This window comes from Oncorhynchus mykiss, chromosome 19 (genome assembly GCF_057628025.1).
Source record: "Oncorhynchus mykiss isolate SJ-2025 chromosome 19, ASM5762802v1, whole genome shotgun sequence".
In the NCBI taxonomy this organism is placed as follows: Eukaryota; Metazoa; Chordata; class Actinopteri; order Salmoniformes; family Salmonidae; genus Oncorhynchus; species Oncorhynchus mykiss.
Window position 1 is genome coordinate 16161565 of NC_143040.1, and position 20740 is coordinate 16182304.

Consider the following 20740-nt stretch of genomic DNA (forward strand, 5'->3'; position numbering starts at 1 on the left):
CCTTTGTTTTAAATGTATTATTTTGTTTTATAATTTTTGTTGCATTGTTGTTTTCTGTTTTCTTCTGTCTTCCTTTTTTCTCTTTAGTTCATTGTCTTGGTTGTTGGTTCTTGGGGGAATGGAATTAATTGTATTCTTTATTTTTCTTCCTGTGGGGACTGTGGGAGGGGTCTCGAATGGTTGAGGGACAGCTATTGGGGAACTGTGGGGGGATCTTGGAGGGATTGGGTTCACGCTTTTTGGCCTGGTGGTAGATCGGTCAAGGTGCCCTTGAGCAGGGCTTTGACCCTGGATGCTTCTGTGTGTCGCTCTGAATGGGAGTCTGTTGGATGACTGGTATGATGTGGTTGTTGAGCGGCTTCAGTGCAAGTATATTGCATGTTTCGAATATTCAATAAATAAAAGATAAAACATTGACTCTGTATCGGTACCCTCCTGTATATAGTCTCACTGTTGTTATTTCATTGCTGCTCTTTAATTACTTGTTACTTTTATCTCTTTTTCTTATCTGTATTGTTTGAAACTGCATTGTTGGTTAGTGGCTCGTAAGTAAGCATTTCACTGTAAGGTTGTATTCATAGCATGTGACTAATAACATGTGATTTGATAGGTGATGTTCCTGATTTATTAGCAGTGTAGCCTTTAATTGAACCCACTCAATAAAGGTGTGGGAGCCAGAAGGAAACTACAGCCACGATAGAGATGGTAACTTTGTACCTTTGCTTGATCAAGATTTCCATCCTTGTCTCTCTCGGTGTTCATGGTCCATGTGGCCCAATCCGGTGTAGATTTTGTTTTTCACACTAGCTTAAATAGCTTTAGGAGCGACCTTACATTTGGGAAGACATTTTTATAATGATGCTAATAATGGTGTTTAGATAAAAAATAAGATTTGCTACAGCAATCTGTATGCTCTTTGTGATAGCTGTAACTGTATTATCACTACCAAGTTTATAACATCTCAAAACACTACATGTTGTGCAACTTTCATACTGTAGCAGCATATTGCATGTAGATTCCATCTGCAGGTTCACATACAACCATTCTATGTTGAACTAGATACAGTAGTGATGTGTCAACAACAGATAGTGGTGTTATATAGTCCAGTGGTAGTGTGGTAGCATCAGTGGTAGCATGTGTAGTTATTCATCAGTGGTAGTGTGTGTAGTTATTCATCAGTGGAAGCGTGTGTAGTTATTCATCAGTGGAAGTGTGTGTAGTTATTCATCAGTGGTAATGTGTGTAGTTATTCATCAGTGGTAGTGTATGTTGTTATTCATCAGTGGTAGCGTGTGTTGTTATTAATCAGTGGTAGTGTGTGTAGTTATTAATCAGTGGTAGTGTGTGTAGTTATTAATCAGTGGTAGTGTGTGTAGTTATTAATCAGTGGTAGTGTATGTTGTTATTAATCAGTGGTAGTGTGTGTAGTTATTAATCAGTGGTAGTGTATGTTGTTATTAATCAGTGGTAGTGTGTGTAGTTATTAATCAGTGGTAGTGTGTGTAGTTATTAATCAGTGGTAGTGTATGTAGTTATTCATCAGTGGTAGTGTGTGTAGTTATTCATCAGTGGTAGTGTATGTTGTTATTAATCAGTGGAAGCGTGTGTAGTTATTCATCAGTGGAAGCACGTGTAGATATTCATCAGTGGAAGCACGTGTAGATATTCATCAGTGGAAGCGTGTGTAGTTAGTTATTCATCAGTGGAAGCGTGTGTAGTTAGTTATTCATCAGTGGAAGCGTGTGTAGGTATTCATCAGTGGAAGTGTGTGTAGTTATTCATCAGTGGAAGCGTGTGTAGTTATTCATCAGTGGTAGTGTATATAATTTTAGAGTACCACAGTATGAGACATAATAACCATAAAACCTACCGGTCAAACAGGGAAATGGTTCCAATCGTTTTGCCACCATACATTTTTTCCATAGGGGATTTTAGAAACACTTTAAAATAAGGGCTGTGTTTTGTGTAGTCTTACCCTTACCATGTAAATCTCTTTCGGACAAGGTGACTCTTATCAGTATATAAGCCTGTAAATAACCACCAAAAATGAAATGCTAATTAGCTGCTAATGTGACTATGATAAAGAACAACAAATACCATGGTGATCTGGATGAGACTACCGAATTGAGGCAAAGGTAAGAATCTCTGGAATAGCCTTCTAATGTTAGCTGAATGTAGTAATTAATACATAGGCTACTTTCTTTAAGTGGACAAATGTGACCTGTCTTGTGCATATTTGAAATTGACACAATACTGTTAGCAAAGGTATCAGCTAGAGATGACGTGCTGGAACTTGCAGGAATTTGTGGTTTTGCATGCTGTCTATTGTGTTGCTAATTAGCATTTCCGAATCTGAGCGTAAAAAGAGCCGAATATATTGACAAAAAGTCCCCTTTGTCCGAGAGAGAATTACACGGTTATCAAAACACAGCCTACGTAAGCCTACACGAAACACAGCCTACGTAAGCCTACACAAAACACAGCCTACACAAAACACAGCCTACGTAAGCCTACACAAAACACAGCCTACGTAAGCCTACACAAAACACAGCCTACGTAAGCCTACACAAAACACAGCCTACGTAAGCCTACACAAAACACAGCCTACGTAAGCCTACACAAAACACAGCCTACACAAAACACAGCCTACGTAAGCCTACACAAAACACAGCCTACGTAAGCCTACACAAAACACAGCCTACGAGAAAAATGATTGGAACCATTTCACTGTTTGACAGTTGTTTTTTTGTTGGTATTATGACACCTCCACTGTGGAGCTCTATTAATCTGTGATAGTATGTGTTTCCCTAATGTCTCATTCAGGCCGGGATTGTCACGTATTAACAAGGTAGGTGGAATCAAGCGCAGAGAGCAGGTGCAGTGAGTCGATAGTTTATTCTCCGGAACAAACACTGACAACCCGAAAACAGGGTGAAATAATCCAACACAGGATTAAGATATATCGGAGCAAATAACACAATACGTATTCACTAAAATACATGAAACCAAAACAATCCCGCACGAAACAAGGGCGGGACAACCTACTATAAATAAGGACGTCAATAAACTAAAATACACACAGGTGAAACTAATAAGACAAAACCAACAGACAAACGAAAAAGGGATCGATGGTGGCTAGTAGGACGGTGACGACGACCGCCGAGCACCGCCCGAACAGGCAGGAGAGCCAACTTCGGCGGAAGTCGTGACAGTACCCCCCCCCTGACGCGCGGCCCCCGCAGCGCGCCGCCACCGTCCTCGAGGACGACCCGGAGGACGAGGTGCTGGGCGATCCGGGTGGAGGCGGTGGAAATCACTCAGGAGAGAAGGGTCCAAAATGTCCTTCGCCGGAACCCAGCATCTCTCCTCCGGACCGTACCCCTCCCAGTCCACGAGGTACTGTAGGCCCCCCACCCGGCGTCTCGAATCCAGAATGCCCCGAACTGTGTACGCCGGGGACCCCTCGATGTCCAGGGGGGGCGGAGGGACCTCAGGCACCTCACCTTCTTGCAGGGGACCAGCCACCACCGGCCTGAGGAGAGACACATGAAACGAGGGGTTAATACGGTAATACCTAGGAAGTTGTAACCTGTAACACACCTCGTTTATTCTCCTCAGGACTTTAAACGGCCCCACACACTGCGGCCCCAGCTTCCGACAGGGCAGGCGGAGGGGCAGGTTCCGGGTCGAGAGCCAGACCCTGTCCCCCGGTGCAAACACGGGGGCCTCACTGCGGTGTTGGTCAGCGCTCCTCTTCTGCCGTTCGCCCGCTACCCGTAGTGAGTCCTGAACGGCTTTCCATGTGTCCTTGGAGCGCTGTACCCATTCCTCCACCGCAGGAGCCTCGGTCTGGCTCTGATGCCATGGAGCCAGGACCGGCTGGTAACCTAACACACACTCAAAAGGAGACAAGTTAGTTGAGGAGTGGCGTAGGGAGTTCTGAGCTAGTTCAGCCCAGGGAACATACCTTGCCCACTCACCAGGCCGGTCCCGGCAATAGGACCGCAGAAACCTGCCCACCTCTTGATTTACGCGCTCCACCTGCCCATTACTCTCGGGGTGAAAACCTGAGGTTAAGCTGACCGAGACCCCCAGTCTCTCCATAAACGCCCTCCATACTCTGGACGTGAATTGGGGACCCCGATCAGAAACGATGTCCTCAGGCACCCCATAGTGCCGGAAGACATGGGTAAACAAGGCCTCAGCAGTCTGCAGGGCCGTAGGGAGACCGGGCAACGGGATGAGACGACAGGACTTAGAAAACCGATCCACAACGACCAGGATAGTAGTACTTCCCTGGGACGGGGGAAGGTCGGTAAGAAAGTCCACCGATAAGTGTGTCCACGGCCGTTGTGGAACGGGGAGGGGTTGTAATTTCCCTCTAGGCAAGTGCCGAGGAGCCTTGCTCTGAGCACACACGGAGCAGGAGGAGACATAAAATCTCACGTCTTTAGCTAGCGTGGGCCACCAGTATCTCCCTCTCAGACTCCGCACTGTCCTCTCGATGCCAGGATGACCCGAGGAGGGGAGAGTATGAGCCCACCGAATCAGCTTGTCCCGAACCCCCCTCGGTACGTACTGGGTTCCTACTGGACAGTTGGGAGGGGCCGGCTCTGACCGTGAGGCCCCCTCTATCTCTGCGTCCACCTCCCATACCACCGGTGCCACGAGACATGACGGTGAAATGATGGGAGTTGGCTCAACGGGCCGCTCCTCGGTATCATAGAGGCGGGACAGCGCGTCGGCCTTGGTGTTTTGGGAGCCGGGCCGGTATGAGAGGGTAAACCGGAATCTGGTAAAAAACATGGCCCATCTAGCCTGACGTGGATTCATTCTCTTCGCTGCCCGGATATACTCGAGATTACGATGGTCAGTCCAGATGAGAAAGGGGTGTTTAGCCCCCTCAAGCCAATGTCTCCACACCTTCAGAGCCTTGACTACAGCTAACAACTCCCGGTCCCCCACATCATAGTTTCGCTCCGCTGGGCTGAGCTTGCTCGAAAAGAAAGCACAAGGGCGAAGTTTGGGTGGCACGCCCGAGCGTTGGGACAGCACGGCTCCGACCCCAGCCTCGGACGCATCCACCTCCACTATGAACGCTAAAGAGGGGTCCGGATGCGCCAACACGGGCGCATTGGTGAACAGCTCCTTCAAACGAGTGAATGCTCTGCCCGCCTCTGCTGACCAGCGCAAGCGCACCGGTCCTCCCTTCAGCAGCGAGGTGATGGGAGCAGCTACCTGACCAAAACCCCGGATAAACCTCCGGTAGTAATTGGCAAACCCTAAAAACCGCTGCACCTCTTTCACCGTGGTCGGAGTCGGCCAATTACGCACGGCTGTAACGCGGTCATCCTCCATCACCACCCCAGAGGTGGAAATACGATATCCCAGGAAGGAAACGGACTGTTTGAAAAACTCACATTTCTCCGCCTTGCAATACAGATCATGCTCCAGCAGTCGCCCAAGTACCTTACGCACCAGAGACACATGCGCCGCGCGTGTGGCAGAATAGATCAAGATGTCATCGATGTACACTACCACTCCCTGCCCGAGCAGGTCTCGGAGAATCTCGTCTACGAAGGATTGGAAAACGGCTGGAGCATTCTTCAACCCGTATGGCATGACGCGGTACTCATAATGACCAGATGTAGTACTGAATGCAGTTTTCCACTCATCCCCTCCCCGGATACGCACCAGATTATACGCGCTCCTCAGGTCCAGTTTTGTGAAGAAGCGCGCCCCGTGAAATGATTCCACCGCCGTGGCGATGAGAGGTAGTGGGTAACTGAACCCCACTGTGATGGAATTTAGACCTCTATAATCAATGCACGGACGCAGACCTCCATCCTTCTTCTTCACAAAAAAGAAGCTCGAGGAGACGGGTGATGCGGAGGGCCGAATGTACCCCTGTCTCAGTGATTCAGTAACGTATGTTTCCATCGCTACCGTCTCCTCCTGGGACAATGGATACACGTGACTCCTAGGAAGTGCAGCGTTCTCCAGAAGGTTTATCACGCAGTCCTCTCGACGATGAGGTGGTAATTGGGTCGCCTTCTTTTTACTGAAGGCGATAGCCAAATCGGCATATTCAGAGGGAATGCGCACGGTGGAAACTTGGTCTGGACTCTCCACCGTAGTCGCACCAACGGCAACTCCTCTACACCTACCTGAACACTCCTCTGACCACCCCTTAAGAGCCCCCTGTCGCCAGGAAATCACCGGGTTGTGTTGAGCTAACCAGGGAACCCCCAACACCACCGGAAACGCAGGTGAATCTATAAGGAACATACTAATCTGCTCCTTATGATCCCCCTGCGTTACCATGTCCAGTGGCACCGTAGCCTCCCTAATCACTCCTGACCCTAATGGTCGGCTATCTAATGAGTGCACGGGGAAAGGTTGATCTACCGACACCAGGGGAATCCCTAGCCTTAACGCAAGCCCACGATCCATGAAATTCCCAGCTGCGCCTGAATCGACTAGCGCCTTATGCTGTAGAGAGGGAAAAAACCCAGGGAAAGAAATCAAAACATACACATGACCGACAGGAGGCTCTGGGTGAGTCTGGTGCTTACTCACCTGGGGTGATCGAGCAGTGCTCCGCCTGCCCTCCCGACTCCCAGACGAGTTCCTCCAGCACCGGTCTGACGTGTGCCCTCGTCGACCACAACTGGTGCAGGAGGACACTCCTCCTCCGGTCTCCCTCGAAGCTGCCCCTCCTAATTCCATAGGGATAGGGGCAGGAGGGCTGGGAAGTGGAAACGACAGGGCCTGATCCGAACGCCCGCGAGCAGCCAGCAGATTGTCGAGACGGATAGCCAAGTCAATGAGCTCATCCAGTGTGCAGGTGGTGTCCCGACATGCCAGCTCCCTGCGGACGTCCTCCCTGAGACTGCATCTGAAATGGTCGACCAAGGCCCTGTCGTTCCATCCTGCTCCTGCGGCCAAGGTCCTGAACTCCAGAGCAAAGTCCTGAGCGCTCCTCGTCTCCTGCCGCAGGTGGAACAGCCGTTCACCAGCCGCCCGACCCTCTGGTGGATGGTCAAAAACAGCTCGGAATCGGCGGGTGAACTCTGGGTAATTATCCCTCGCCGAGTCCGGGCCATTCCATACTGCGTTGGCCCACTCGAGGGCTCGCCCAGTCAAGCAGGAGACGAGGGCGCTCACGCTCTCCTCTCCAGAGGGAGCAGGACGCACGGTAGCCAGGTATAGCTCCAGTTGAAGGAGGAAACCCTGGCACCCAGCCGCCGTTCCGTCATACTCCCGTGGGAGTGTCAACCGCAGAGCCCCGGAGCCAGATGTGGTCGTAGGAACAGGAGGTGCTGGAGAAGGGGGTGCTAGCGATGATGTGGGAAGACCACTCCTCTCCCATCGATCCATCCTCTCCATCATTTGGTCCATGGCAGAACCAATCCGATGGAGCACGCTGGTGTGGTGGAGGACTCTCTCCTCCATCGATGGGAGAGGAGACGCGGCTGCTCCTGCTGATTCCATGGGTGGTGCGGGATTCTGTCACGTATTAACAAGGTAGGTGGAATCAAGCGCAGAGAGCAGGTGCAGTGAGTCGATAGTTTATTCTCCGGAACAAACACTGACAACCCGAAAACAGGGTGAAATAATCCAACACAGGATTAAGATATATCGGAGCAAATAACACAATACGTATTCACTAAAATACATGAAACCAAAACAATCCCGCACGAAACAAGGGCGGGACAACCTACTATAAATAAGGACGTCAATAAACTAAAATACACACAGGTGAAACTAATAAGACAAAACCAACAGACAAACGAAAAAGGGATCGATGGTGGCTAGTAGGACGGTGACGACGACCGCCGAGCACCGCCCGAACAGGCAGGAGAGCCAACTTCGGCGGAAGTCGTGACAGGGATGCAGTCCAATGTGCATTATAGAGCAGCTGAGCACAGACCGATTACAATGTGCCTTATAAAAGCACCTTGGATTGAATCGCGGTCTCAGTCTTGTTCTGAGGGAAGTTCCGTGTCTAAGGGCAGAACTAATGTGATTGGTTAGATAAATGTTCAGTGGGCAGAGCTTAGAATGACATGTCAGTGGGTGGACTTTACAGATGAGTCAAGCAAACAAAAAAAGCCTTATGGGTGGTAGGTTGGAGATAGATGGGGGTTTGAATCCCAATTGCAATTTGTTTTTCAACCTGACCAAACATTCTAAACTAATTACATTTGTAATCTATTAACTTTCTGACTGAACAGCTTTAAATATGTGAAACAACTACTTTGGTAGTTGTGCTTGGTCCACTGCTGGCACAGTGGGCCAAGCACTGGTCACAGGTTTCTCAAATAAGGTCTATTTATGTTGCCTTTCCCTAGAAAGCAATTCTCACCGTCAACACCCAAACCATCCTTCCACTGTAGTGGGGCTGCAGAATATTAGCTAACATCCTGGACTAGGATGTCTAGTCAATGGAGAAATCTCAATTGTATCCCTTGTCCTCTCTACTTGCCTCAAAACAAATTGAAGGAGAAGATCCAAGGCTAGGAACCTCAGATATTCTGCTCCAATGTCCTTTGAGAAGGAGACGAGGTGGGACGATGTGAGGAATCAAGGAAATACAATTGAGATTCACTCAATGTATTCATTCCGACCCTTTCCCAAAATATTGTTTAGAGTCAATATCGTAGAAATGCAAAATAAAGGGTTTTAATGACAAACTTACAAATGCAAAGTCAAACTGTAGGCCTTTTGTTTTAACTCTATCAGAGCATATATTTTTAATTATTGGTCACATAGACGTGATTTATACACCATTTTAGAAGCAACCTACACCATTTCCGTGGTTGCGGGTGCTTCTAGCTCCGACAGTGCAGTAATATCTAATTACACAGCATATACCCAATACACACAAATCTAAGTAGGAAGGAATTAAGACTATATACATATGGACAAGCGATGTCAGAGCTGAACAGACTAAGATACAGTAGAATAGTATAGAAAACAGTATGTACATGAGATGAGTAATGCAAGATATGTAGACATTAAGTGAATGAGATACTGTAGAATAGTATATAAAACAGTATACACACATGAAATGAGTAATGCCAGATATGTAGACATTATTAAAGTGACTGGTGTTCCATTCCTTAAAGTGGCCAGGGATTCCTAGTCTATGCCTATAGGCAGGAGCCTCTAATGTGCTAGTGATGGCTGTTTCACAGTCTGATGGCCTTGAGATAAAAGCTGTTTTTCAGTCTCTAGGTCCCTGCTTTGATGCACCAATACTGACCTTGCCTTCTGGATGATAACGGGGTGAACAGGCAGTGGCTCAGGTGGTTGATGTCCTTGATGATCTTTTTGGCTACACGATTTCACCAAGAACTCGCCACGTTTTTGCCATCCCAGACAAATGTTCATGATCGGGTGAAATCCTATGAACTTGGGCTAGGATCACTATGTCAGGACTGGCGTAGTTTGAGCGGGTCAAGAACGCACCGATGATGGCTGTTCCGTTCTCCAGACCCCTGGCGGATGTCCTGATCATTTTCTGACAGACATTTTGGTCGTACATCTTGTAGTATGAGTAGTGTTACAACGTGATTGGGCAAGGACTACCACCAAGAGCCAATAAGCACTCAGGTGTGAGACCAAAACATTTATGGTGAAGAAACAGCAACACTCACCGTGCGGACCGACGTGATGGGAGACAGATTTGTGGAGCTGTGGAGTGAACGTGGCTGCATTTTCAATAATACAAGTTTCATATTACCTCCAACTTCCTCTGTAGAATAGAAACTGCATATTGTCCACGTCTACCAGCCATTTGTGGGTCCATATTCTGCACCTCTGGGTCCATATTTCTGTACCTCTGGGTCCATATTTCTGCACCTCTGGGTCCATATTTCTGCACCTCTGGGTCCATATTTCTGTACCTCTGGGTCCATATTTCTGTACCTCTGGGTCCATATTTCTGCTCCTCTGGGTCCATATTTCTGCACCTCTGGGTCCATATTTCTGCCCCTCTGGGTCCATATTTCTGCACCTCTGGGTCCATATTTCTGCACCTCTGGGTCCATATTTCTGCCCCTCTGGGTCCATATTTCTGCACCTCTGGGTCCATATTTCTGCCCATAATAATGTGCACACCAATAAAGCAGCTTGCTGTTGGCATTTTTTTCAGAAGCCAACCAATTAAAACGCAGGGCAGGATCAACTAGGGTGTCACAGTGTAATGTAAGCATCCACGTCCAGGGGTTGAAGATTGACTGAATGATAGATTTGGGACGAGGAAATGTTAGCAAGTTAAGATCCTAGATTTTTTTGTGTGGTGTATACCCAGCATTACTACATTAACATTTGTCATTTACCAGATGCTCTTATCCAGAGAGACTTACAGTAGTGAGTGCATACATTTTCGTATTGGTCTCCCATGGGAACTGTGGTGTTGCGAGCACAATGATCTAACAACTGAGCCAAACAGGACATCAAAGGGAACCAAAGTCCTTTGTTTAAACAAAGTTCCCTGGAACTTGGATAGTCTTCAGCTGCTCTCTGTGTGGAAAACCACCAATGCAGCGCAGATGCTGTTAATTTAAACCATAATGAGGCCACTCAGGCCAGGTGACCTTTAGAGCAGGTGGTTATGGGCCGTGTAGTCTTTACCATGGCAGCCATCTTAGGCAGTGGTGTGAAGTACTCAAGTAAAAATACTTTTAACTACTACTTAAGTTGTTTTTTCATGTATCTGTACTTTACTGTTTTTACTCCTTACATTTACCCTGACACCCAAAAGTACTCATTACATTTTGAATGCTTAGCAGGAGAGAAATTGTCTAATTCACACACTTATCAAAAGAACATCCCTGGTCATCCCTAGTGCCTCTGATCTGGCAGACTCACTAAACACAAGTTCTTCATTTGTAAATTATGTCTGAGTATTGAACTGTGCCCCTGGCTATCAGTAAATTTAAAAAAACAAGAAAATCGTGTCATCTGGTTTGCTTAATATAAGACATTTTAAATGATTTATTTAAGTACATTTAAAACATAATACTTTTAGACTTTTACTCAAGTAGTATTTTATTGAGTGACTTTCACTGGAGTAATTTTCTTTTACGGTATTTTTACACTAGTATGAAACATTGGGTACTTTTTCCACCACTGATCTTAGGGTAGACACCTCCTGTGAAAGCACAAGGCTTACTGTGTGGCATGCCCGCAGGTGGAGGGGCTTGTCACATGTGTGTGGTAGTATGAAACATTGGGTACTTTTTCCACCACTGATCTTAGGGTAGACACCTCCTGTGACAGCACAAGTCTTACTGTGTGGCATGCCCGCAGGTGGAGGGGCTTGTCACATGTGTGTGGTAGTATGAAACATTGGGTACTTTTTCCACCACTGATCTTAGGGTAGACACCTCCTGTGACAGCACAAGTCTTACTGTGTGGCATGCCCGCAGGTGCAGGGGCTTGTCACATGTGTGTGGTAGTCCAACAGCATGAGAGACAGGGGTTTAAGCAAGAAACATTTTACTTTAATAAACTATTTAAATGTGATTTATTAGGATCCCCTTTAGCCGACGCCAATGACGACCGCTCGTCTTACTGGGGTCGGACACGTAAAGAAAAGATATTACAGACAAAATACTTTACAATTGACATATATTTAAAAACATGAAGTGTTTGTGTGCATCGATCAGTTCCACATACATGTCAGTACGTACACACAACAAGTCGGTCACATGGAGGAGAGGCGTTGTGCTTTATTCGTTTTTTGAAACAAGGAGTAACTCAAACGGGAAAATGCATCTCGGAATGACAACTAGGGGAACTGCCTTTTACCCCATGCAGTCTTCTCCTATGCAAGGGAGCTGCCTCTTAGCCCAGGCAGTCTATTCCTATGCAGGGGAGTTGCCTCTTACCCTACACAGTCTATTCCTATGCATGGGGAGCTGCCTCTTACCCCACGCAGTCTTCTCCTATACAGGGGAGTTGCCTCTTACCCCACACAGTCTTCTCCTATACAGGGGAGTTGCCTCTTACCCTACACAGTCTATTCCTATGCATGGGGAGCTAATGTAGCACATGGGGATGTGTGAAGCCCCAGCCTGAAGTGTCCCCACTTGCGCCGCCGAATAGCTAGCTTTTAGCATGTAGCAACTGGCAAGACACTTCGGGAGGGAGGTCACATGTGCTAGTAAAGCAGAGGTCCTGGTTCCGAGCCTCGGTGTGAGCCCAATCAGGAGGAAGTGGTACCCGCTAAGCACCGTGACATCCATTATACTAACCCCTAACCCCTGGAAAGCTGTTTGTGGCTGCTGTGCCAGGAGTCTACTAAACGTAGCTCACAGCAATAGCACCCACTAGATATTTTACTAGCAGTTCCACTCTTGTGTTGGCAACCCTTGATTGCAGCCAGGTGTCAGGGCTCCACATCTGCAGTCAATAAGATGATTAATTCACCAGAAAACCACACCCCTGGCTACGTCCCAATTCTCCCAAATAGTGGCTACATCCCACTTCTCCCAAACAGTGGCTAAGGAGGGTGAGAGGCACTTCCCTATCCACACACCCCTCAAGATGCCACAACTGAATGTGGAATAAGGCCAATTCTATTTGATCCGGGAATTAGTGCGCTTGACATTTACAGGTAATTTCAGATTGAGCCGACATATGCAGTGTTTACCATGAATGTGGTCTCCACGAACATTGCCTGTAAAAGGTGCATAGCTGAAAAGGGGGATACGGGATGAAATACCGGCCTAAATGCATTAACTGAGTCACTATAAATAAGGACATCTACTAAATATTATTGGCGTTATATTTGATCCAACGTTGGGATGTTCCTTCCTTCTCTGTGTTATTTTGCTTCTCTTAATATGCTGTCATCCAGCCAATTATCACGTTTTAAGACAATGAGACTCTGTGACCTTTACACCCCCCCCCCTCTTTTTATTCCCCCTCTTCTTTCTCACTCTTTTTCTTGCCCTCATGCCCCTGGGGAGCCTACGGTTCACCGGCGTAAAGCATCTCTTCTGGATCATCACTCTTTACTTCTGTTCGCCCCACCTCCTTATTATCCTCCCCCTCTCCCTCTTCTTCTCTTCCTTCCTTCCCTCCCCCCTCCTCTTCTCCCCTACTCTTCCTCTCCTCTCCTCTTCTCCCCTCTTCTCCCCCTCTCCCCTCTTCTCCCCCTCTTCTCCCCTCCCCCCCCCCCCCTGCCCCTCTTCTCTCCCTCCACTTCCCTCCCCCTCCTCTTCTCCCCTACTCTTCCTCTTCTCTTCTCCCCCTCCACTTCCCTTCCTCCCATCTTCTCTCCCTCCACTTCCCTCCCCCTCCTCTTCTCCCCTACTCTTCCTCCCCTCTTCTCCCCCTCCACTTCCCTTCCTCCCCTCTTCTCTCCCTCCACTTCCCTTCCTCCCCTCTTCTCTCCCTCCACTTCCCTCCCCCTGCTCTTATCCCCTACTCTTCCTCCCCTCTTCTCCCCCTCCACTTCCCTTCCTCCCCTCTTCTCCCCCTCTCCTTCCCACATATCAGGAATTCAGCAGCCTTCCACCTCCAATCACATTTTAATGGGATGCCGATATCCTTTTCCAGAAGAGGGTATCTGGGTCAGATGAGTCTTTCCCACACACACATACAGACACACACACACACACACACACACACACACACACACACACACACACACACACACACAGCCCAGTGGAGCTGCCATCAGTCAAAGAGGCACGGTGGGTCTGGGGGCATTTACATAGATAGATGATGGAGCGATTACAGGGCACCAGGGTTATTAATCATGCTGGTGAGGAGAGCGAGAGGCCCACTGTGCTCCTCTATAGGTGTGGCTCTCTACCTAGGGTATAGTCTCTACTGTAACTCCTGAGCCTTGGTCTATGTGCCTAACCACTGTGTTTGATATAAGGCCTAGAAATGCCTGGTTTCTTTCACTATTAACCACGTTTCCATCCACAGTTTTATGCGAGTAAAGTCATACCGTATTAAAAGAAAATCATGACAGCTATGATGGAAACAGGAAGTATCGGTACAATTGTATAAACGCCAACAGTTAATTTGTTAGTTCGACATGGTGGGATCTTTTAGTGTCGGTAAAATGAATTATGTGAGAAGTGGTGGTGGAAATGCCTTTATGCCCAAATATTGATATAAGAGCCGTCGTATGGAAGTCAACTTGGAGTCACCCGATGATGTGGTGTGTGGTCTTCTCCTAGGGAAACCATGCAGTTTATTAGTCTACAGATGAGATAATTTATGATGAACTTCCTAGGGTGGTGAAAGTGCACAGTGATGATCTGGATGCTCCTTTCCAATAAATATTGAGGGTCTGATTCTGGTAACATGATGATAGATGCTTGATAGATGCTATGACTTAGTTAAATAAAGGTAAAATAAATACAAATCTAGCCTTTCAGCACAGCCTACCTGTACTGTATCTGCCAGCTGTCGGTGAGAGCGCACGTGGCAAGACCAGAGTAGGTACATTTGCTATTTAACGCAACAGTTTCTGTGACAAAAGTAGAGTTGAAAATGTGATGGAAACATATTCAACTTTAGATTATTACTCGGTACATGAAAACTGAAGCGATAAAACACATTTTGTGTGCACTACATCTCACACGGATTTTAAACCGCAACACGTCCGTGTAGAAAATGCGCATATTTTCTTTACGCAGATTCTAGAATATTCACATGAACATTTGTCGCCAATCAGATGGAAACCCAGCTACTGAAGTACTTAAATGTCAGTTTCATTTAATGTCAGCAACACTTTTATGGACATTGGGAAAATCCTTAAAGTCGTCATATGTAATGTTTTCACATGGAGCGACCCCATGCTTCCTGTAAGTGTACTAAAACATGCCATCTTCAGCACTTTAACATTTCATACCACCCTAGTTTCTGGTGGTTTTATGAATTTTGAATCGTGAGTGGTGGCTCTCAATATGACGGGCTGGGCGGACGAGGTGATGGCCTAATCTACAGAGACAGGTGAAGTACTGAGCTTCTCCTGGCGGTTTGCTTTGGTAAATGCATCTGCCATTCCGTGACCTCAATGGGACGTGACACATCAACCCCCGCCCCCCACCCCCACTACTATATCCCACCACCATGTTTCTAAGAGGGAGACCAGTGTTTTGGCTATGTTGCTCCTGATCATCGTTTTTATCTCAACCATGTTGTGAAGCCAAAGGCACATTTTCACATGTGGACAATTATGTTATTCAAATTCCAATGTATTGAATCCAATTTATTGTATTCTAATAACTTATTCTATCCAGTCAAAAATGGCTGCTAGGCCATGCCTTAACTGACATTGATAATGTTATGAATACCCAAGAAGGGTTGTCTAATATAGACGGACGGATAGATGGATGGATGATAAACGAGTGGATGAATGGATGCATGGGTGGATATAGATGGATTGACGTATATCTTGGTAGATCAGTCACAGTGACAACGCTCTATGAAGGATGATGCATATGGGCTTCTGGAAATGAAAAATGTGATGACTGGGAATTTACATTTGATCCAGCTGGCGAGATTATCAGTATAGGCTGCTGTCACACACTAGCGTACGGTCTCCCCACAAGCACAGCTGTGTCATGCCACAACAAGTCAACACATTCATATAAACATAGAGGTTTGAGGTGTGTGGGAGTTATGCGGTAGCCGATTTCATTATTTTAAATGAGTCGGATCCACATCTAAAACAACTTTATCGCCACGTTTGAAAAAGATTGCTGTAAATAATTGAATACGTTACTCTGGGAATTTTTCTAATTTGATAAGTGTAGATATGCGACTTGTCACTCTGCCAATCACTCCATTAGCTCTGAGCCTTGGTAGCGTTGCCCGATGACATCATTCTGTGTCCTTTTGACACAAGTCAATTTGATTACCCTAGGAGGCTTAAAACAGATTGGAAGCAACACAATGGTCTGAAATGATATTGTTTTAGAACACACAGATGGAACACTGATCTACTTAACACCTGACTTCCTATTACGTCAGATTGGATTTGAGTGGTTAAAAGCAGAACATCAAAACTGTGTCCAACCTCAAGCAAGGCAACACTTTGTCTTGTTTATAAGATACAATATGAATGCTGTATGAGCAGTTCCTTTACTAACTACAGGCAGTTCCTTTACTAACTGAGGCTCCTTTCCTGTCTTCCATGATGTCCAGTCCCGGTCTCTATTCCAATGTCCACAGGCCACACTAACATACAAAATGAGCATGAAACCATATATCAGAGATGCATTCTAAACAGTGGACATTGGAACACAGCCTCCGTCTGCATAGCGAGCCTCAGTGCTGCCGCCCTGAAATACACCTCCAGTGAGTGACTTTGATTGGCTAATTCCTCAGTGGTCAGTCTGGGGCCTGCCACCGGGGGGAAAGGAGGGTTTAAATGATGTGGAGAAATGTCAGTGGACGTCAGGAGGCTCACCACCCCGATCAATCAATCAGGCTGGCCTGATCCCCCTGTGGTGTGTGTGTGTGTGTGTGTGTGTGTGTGTGTGTGTGTGTGTGTGTGTGTGTGTGTGTGTGTGTGTGTGTGTGTGTGTGTGTGTGTGTGTGTGTGTGTGTGTGTGTGTGGAATGGTGGGGGACGTACCCTAAACATATTAACTTTCCCCATTCATCAATTACCCTGGAAACTGGAGTCTGTCAGAGGGATGAGCAGATGGTGTGTATGTGTGTGTGTGTGTGTGTGCGCGGGCGGGAGCGAGAGACAGCAGGGTTCAGTACGCTCACTCAGGAGGCTGCAGGATAACTAATCAATCTACCTGCCTCAGAGAGCAGGAGAGGAACAGGGAGAGCCAATGAGCAGAGAGCAAGCCAAGGAGGTGCCTGCACATTCTTCAGGAAGGGGGTGAAAATATGATTCTCTGCATCCTTCTCAAAACACATTGGAGAAGGTCTGCGCTTCCTCCCTAATTTTCTCCAATGTGTTATAAGGAGAGGAGAGAGAATGCCAGGAATTGAGGCAAGACTTTTGAGATTCACTCAGCTTCTAAAGAGTCTATTAAAATCAAAACAGAATGGGAGCCTTCAGAGGTTAAAACACAACAACATTTCTTCTGACCCTGCATGAGTACACATCAGATTAATTGAATTGATAAAATCATGTTTATTGTGAGCAGCAAATAGTGAACTGAATATTAATTCAATCAATCAATCACACAGCTTGGAAAGAGAACTGAATGGTCTCCCCCCGCAAACATCTGGATATCGGTACTGATTGAATATAGTAGTCACCAACACTGTAGAATCCCTTTGTCAGTTTCGGCCAAACTCTCTCCACCTATGTCTTGTACAGCAATACAGCTACAAATAATTGAAAATGTTAATGCATTTATGTGTGTGGGCTGTAAAACATTCAAGAATTTTGAGGCCTACAATCAAATGCTCAAAGATTCAGGCAAATGGGTAGGTCTCTCCAAGTGCCTGATTTCAATCACTATGGTAAGCAGGAAATGAACTGGCCCTCGAAAGTCCTACCTGGTACATAAAGGCTTGACCTTCTATGGGTCCTTCCTGTTACACCTGCATACGGGTAGCTGAGTCTTGTCTTGAGGAGACTTCATAACCTCAGACAATATGAGCCCAGGTGATTTTTTTCCTCCCCCCAAAAAACGTTTTGAAGTTCCTTAAAAACACTTCTCACCCTGAAGACTAAACTACAAACTCCTTTCAGAGGGCAGATGTGTTTTCTCTCTCTCTCTCTCCCTCCTCCTCTCCTCCTACCTGCTCTTAAATGTGTACCGGCGGCTCTAGGCCTGTCATATAGCATCAGCGCTCCGCTGATTACTTCCACCTTGTCTCCCTCGTCAGGGAATGATTCTGACACGCACTCACACCCTGCTTTCTCCGCATCAATATGCGTGCGACGGAATAACTGCAGACAGTAAATAAATAATGAAAGAGGAGAGAGAGAGAGAGAGAGGGTGGGAGAGAGAGAGAGAGAGAGGGTGGGAGAGAGAGAGAGGGTGGGAGAGAGAGAGAGGGAGGGTGGGTGGGAGAGAGAGAGAGGGAGGGTGGGTGGGAGAGAGAGAGGGGGGGTGGGAGAGAGAGGGAGGGTGGGAGAGAGAGAGGGGGTGGGAGAGAGAGAGAGGGAGGGTGGGTGGGAGAGAGAGAGAGGGAGGGTGGGTGGGAGAGAGAGAGAGGGGGTGGGAGAGAGAGGGAGGGTGGGAGAGAGAGAGGGGGTGGGTGGGAGAGAGAGGGGTAGGGTGGGAGAGAGAGAGAGGGTGGGTGGGAGAGAGAGAGAGGGGGTGGGAGAGAGAGAGAGGGTGGGTGGGAGAGAGAGAGAGGGTGGGTGGGAGAGAGGGAGAGGGTGGGTGGGAGAGAGAGAGAGGGGGTGGGAGAGAGAGAGAGGGTGGGTGGGAGAGAGAGAGAGGGTGGGTGGGAGAGAGAGAGAGGGAGGGTGGGAGAGAGAGAGAGGGTGGGTGGGAGAGAGAGAGAGGGGGTGGGTGGGAGAGAGAGAGAGGGGGTGGGAGAGAGAGAGAGGGAGGGTGGGAGAGAGAGAGAGAGAGGGAGGGTGGGAGAGAGAGAGAGAGGGGGTGGGAAAGAGAGAGAGAGAGGGTGGGTGGGAGAGAGAGAGAGGGAGGGTGGGAGAGAGAGAGAGGGTGGGAGAGAGAGAGAGGGTGGGTGGGTGGGAGAGTGACACATCGAGCTTCCCTCTCTTTTTCTCTCTGTCTCGTTTTCCTCTCCTGTGTGGTGTGACTCACCCAGAGTGGCCAAGTGTTATGTCGTGCACTGGGGAAGGCGCGCGCACGTGTGTGTGCACTGTGCATACATGAACTATCGCCTCACAGACGGAGTTGGATGTGAGGGTGTAGGTTTGATGGGTTTTGTTTGGGGAAAGAGACCATTTAGAATACACATTAGGATGAACATAAAACGGATAGAAAACACAGCAGCTGTATACTTTGAAATGAATAGCTAGCTAGGCCCATCCGTGTACATACAGTACATTAGAATGACCACATGACCTGATCAGGAAAAACTCCTGGCCCTAAACCACAGCCTGTAGTGATAAACGCATGTCTGGTCAGATCACGTGATGAGGAAAAACACCTGGCCCTTAAACTAAAACATTATTTTAGATGAGGTGGCAGTTAAAGATGCACTATGCAGAAATCACTATGCCAATTTCTGGTTGCTAAAATTGTAATAGTTTGCCTGATTTCAGTTTATGTAAAAAAATAAAAATAAGTATAGTGTAGAGAATCATTGTACCGTCTAACTGCTGTTAAATATATTTTCTATAACCAACAATATAGTATTTTCAGCTGTTTGTGGCTGGTGTACAAAACACAAAGGAAAAGATGCAAAAACAAAACTTAAGAACGGGAAGCATAGAAATAACACATATAGAACACTGCTTCTTATACATGCTTTCAATAAGAATGAATGATCTATAAATCACATTTCTATGTGAATTTGGTCAGGTCACCCAAAAAGTGACATATTGCAGGTTTAAAGGAGGAAAAAACCTGCACCGTCAGGATACAGACGCATCACTTCCGCCCAACTGGAAACTCCATATTTCCCATCAACAACATTCCCATTCCCTGAGCAGCATTCCAGTATTCATTCATTCCAAGAAAGTGACTGTGCGTTTTCCCTGTGCTAGTCCTGTGTGCCAGGGATAACTCCTTAACGGTGTGAGCATCCCTCCCCTGCAGTCAGAAATCCCTAAAGGGATTACCAGGAGGACCACAAGGACTCCAAATCTCAGTGAAGGGCATGGTTGGGGGTAAGCATCTAATCTCCTGGATGTATTCCCCCTGGAAGATAAAAGGGCATCACCATAGAAATAGAATCCATAGAAAGGGCTTGCAACGTCCACTCATTATGCCATCATGGATTTAAATGGAGAAGCCCGTTCTATATTCCTATGGGCAACTCACTAATTATAACAGTGTACAGTTAGGTGGTGTAGGTTTGTTGTTTAGGGCTGTTTTCCGAGACACAAATTTAGATTATAGTCTGGACTAAATTGCCTACTCAATGGAGAATATAATTTCTGAATGCAGGGGAGGGAGGGATGCTCACCCGGTTAAGGACATGTTTTTGGGCCCTAGGTCTAGGTTTCATTTTGATCCGGGAAAACGGACGTTAGAGTTTCCATTCTATGACCCAACCACCCTAATGAAATCCTATGAAGGGGGGCTGGAAATGATTTTGAACATTCTAAAACCAGATAGAAAGTATTTAGAAATGATAATCAACCTACATATTTTTAAACACCTGCACTTTTTCTGGCCCACAAATTGCTTTTGACAAACAAACCGGTCTGGAAAAAATGTGTGGCCCTCTGCTGATTTTTTAAAATCCTCATGTGGCCCTCGAGCCAAAATGATTGCCCACCCCTGCTGTATAGAGTCCTCCTGGCACAGCCTGTCTCACCAAGTCCCCATCCCTAGTTCCATTCCCATCTCCATCGAGATGAGCGCTGCACACATTTCATGGGAGAATACTCAGCTCATATATCTTCATCCCGTATACTTTACCACACTCTCAGTGCAGGAGGGGGAAAACGGTACCACAGGGGCCTGAGGACTTTAAATCCCAGTTTCCAGACTGATCCAGGAGAGGAGAGGGAGGAGGAGAAGAGGGGGATTAGAGGAAGCCAATCTCTGATATGGTTTAATCTCAGCGGCCGGCGCTCCCGATGCACGTTATTTATCACCTTCCCATCACCGGCGGTGGCGGGGATTTGCCACACAGACGCA